At 35.8% G+C, this 3,316-nt stretch overlaps 1 pseudogene; it reads left to right on the top strand.

The window, feature by feature from the left end:
• Nucleotides 1–487: 487 nt before the first annotated feature.
• On the top strand, nucleotides 488–2,682 carry LOC106796638 (probable plastid-lipid-associated protein 10, chloroplastic; annotated as a pseudogene).
• The last annotated feature ends 634 nt before the right edge of the window (nucleotides 2,683–3,316 follow it).

Below are 3,316 nucleotides of genomic sequence, written 5' to 3' on the forward strand. Positions count from 1 at the left end.
GTTTAACATGTATTAAGACAATCATAGATTGATATTTACTAACTTTACTTTAAATTTTCTTTTCATTCTTCATATAGGATTCACTTGTTACTCCTAAGAAAGTGGCTGGACATGTTCAAAGGTCGAATGATGTTGGTGCAGAGGATCCGTTGCGTTAATTGACTAGGACCATGTATGACATTTACGACAAGCCTGTTAAGTTGTTGTGGGATGGGATTAAATTTGGGATTCCAAATTCAGATGCATCATTATTCTTAGGGTACCCTCCTTACACTATGGAGCCCTAAATACAAGGCCCAAAAATAATGAAACCTTGTTCTAATATGTACAAAGATAAGTGGGCTCATACTTAGCCCATGAGCCCAAAATCTACTCTAAGGCTCATGAGAACCCTAGATTCTTCTCTTGCATCTCTGGCCTAATCTTCTTGGAGTCTTTTATCCAATGCCCTTGGGGGGTAGGATTGCATCATCATGGAATGGCTACAATGGCAACTATGATGGCTTCCACCTACAAGGCATATCTTGGTGTTGGTCTTGGGCCATTAGAGGTAGGGACTTCAGTTTTAAAAATGAGATACTGAAGAATATAGTGAAGGTGACACCTATCCAAAAAGAGAATAGTATACATAAAGGCCAAAACAAATCAATTGGTTGCAACATCAAATTCTTGTGATGTTTCTGTCTCTACTGATGACAATCTCCAAACTGCCTTCTCTGATGGCTACTATAAGAGCTGAAAAAATCAATTGGTTAGGATTTCATTTGAAAGCTATATCAACCAAATAGTTGCAATGCCCCATAACACGACAACTTCTGGCAGACAAGGAACTAGCAACGCTCTTTGCAACATGAGGTTTAGTAAGAGGCAGACACATAAGGGTATGCATGAATAACTTATTATGTTGCCTAATTTATTTGTCTTTCTTGGTTACCTATGCATATGAATCTAATGTTGAGTTTCATTAGGATTAGATAGGGTGCAACTTAAAAAGGATGCACTGTTTTTCTATTTGAGGTTCAAGTACTCTATTCTATGCTTCCTTTACTTTTTATTTTTCTTTTCATATTGACTACCTCATTTGCTTTCTTGTTGAGATAGGTTGGACAGATCTTTCAAAAATTTGAATGTGGTGATGAATCTCATGGAGGTCTTATCTGCAATGTTGTTCAATGTAGTATTCCAAATTTTTTAGAGGTAAACCAACGCCTTCTTTTACTTTATGACCCTACTACTTCATATTACGTGACTTTTCTTTTCATTGAATTATACTTAGTTGATTCTCTAATATATTATGTTCTCTTAGAATTCAGGGTGGAAAAACAATTTGTATTTTGTATCTCTGTTACTAGTGATATTTTCTTTTATGTAATTTAAAATTTCACTTGGTATTCCAAGAATATGCATTGCAAAAAGAATTATTTTTAATGATTTTACGTTGTTTGTTCAAATGCAATGCTCTCTTGCTAACACCTTGTCCAACCATAATTGGTTTGGGAAATGAAATTAAATGAAATAGTTAAGCTTGGGCTATGGTGCTCTCTCCATGGACCCAAAAATAATAATTCTTGACCTTCTTCTTATAGGAACAAGAAGGTGTTACACTGATATATAGTATCCACCAAATTTAATGTTGTATCTGTCTGTACTATCTACCTTCAGTTTCAAGAGGTAATCATTTTCACTTAAGCATCCTTCTACTATAGTTGAGGTGCAATATCTATCTAACCATATGCTGGGTTTTTTTAGGACCTAATGCATAATTTCTCTTTTCTTGTTAATAAAAAATGGTCAAAACACCAAAGGTTGGGGTGATCGTCCACATTTAAATTTATTTTTGGTATTCCTTATAAGTTGTAACATTTTTCCATGCTAGAAGTAGCCTAGCATAATGTATATTGAACTGACACTTAATACTTTTGCACTTTCTTAGATCGAGAAAAAAACCACATTTGCTATTGATATATGGGTTTGAATACAATTTTTTCTTCTTTATTTTCCATAATGTTGTTATAACATTAGATGAAACATCCAATTTATATCTGATAGATCACAGTCCAAGATATATATATTAGTGAAGAGTTGCGGGTTGTGATAGCTTCAGCAATACTATACCGAGATCTTTTATAAGTCTTCAGGTAATTCAACCTTCCTTTTTGTGGTTGTATTTTGGATGTTAATTTGAATGCGCTCTACTAACAACTTTTGATATGGGATACTATTGACACCACTAACTTATGTCATGAAGCCGTTTCTGCTCCAAAATTTTGTGACATACTTTCTGTCAATGATCTGCAATGGTTATGTATCAGGACAAGAACTTGTGCAGATCATCTATTTTTGTCATAATGGTTAGCTTACTTATTTCGTTTATATAGAGATAGGCACACTATTTATAAGTTGCATACAATTGTGCGGCTGATTCACCTGCAGATTTTGCAATTTCTCCGCACTTTCAAAGGTCAGATCCTTGTGAAGGATCCAAGAAGGTATATCATGGGCTACGTTGTTGAAATAGTTAGTGTGTTTTTTTTTCAAAGGTGTGCAATGATCTTTTTTAAATAGAAATAATCAGTTGGAGGACTATATTACCTTAGTTATTTGGATGATAATATGTTTTTGGGTCGTGCTGTTGGCGGGGGAGCGGTGTTTGTGTTTACAAGAGCCCAATCTCTCTACTGATGAGCACTGAGTTATTGTTAAAAATTGTACTATTTGCCAGCAATAACATTGAATCGGCCTTTGTTTATGGAAGTGGCCCCATGGAGAGAGCAAGAAATTGATTAGAGGCATATGGCACATAAGGAATTGATGCAATCCTACCCCCCCCCCCCCCCAAGGGTATTAGATAGAAGACTCCAAGAGAGTTAGGCTAGAGCAGCTAAAGAAGGCCCTAGGGTTCTCATGAACCTCAGGGTAGATTTCTAAGCCCATGGGCCAAGGTTGTGTCCACTCTTCTTTGTAAATATTAGAATAGGTTTTCCTTCTTTTTGGCCTTGTATTTTTGGTCATTCTAGTAGTATAGGATTTTAGCCTTGTATTTCAAGGCATTATGAGTAGTCTTTGTAGTAGGGACTTTTTTGTATTTTCATGTATTTTGGTATGGGGTGAGCTTAGCTATTAAAGGGGTATGTGTAGCTAAGCATTTTCATGTATTTTGGCATGGGGGTGAGCTTTGCTATTAAAGGGGTGTGTGTAGCTAAGCTCTAGCTTCTCAAGGAGGTGAGCTTAGCTATTAGAGGGGTATATAGCTAAAATCTAGCTTCTCAAGGAAGCTTTCATTTAGTTAGTGACCTAGGCTATAAATAGAAGCATG

This window comes from Glycine max, chromosome 17 (genome assembly GCF_000004515.6).
Source record: "Glycine max cultivar Williams 82 chromosome 17, Glycine_max_v4.0, whole genome shotgun sequence".
NCBI classification, from domain to species: Eukaryota; Viridiplantae; Streptophyta; class Magnoliopsida; order Fabales; family Fabaceae; genus Glycine; species Glycine max.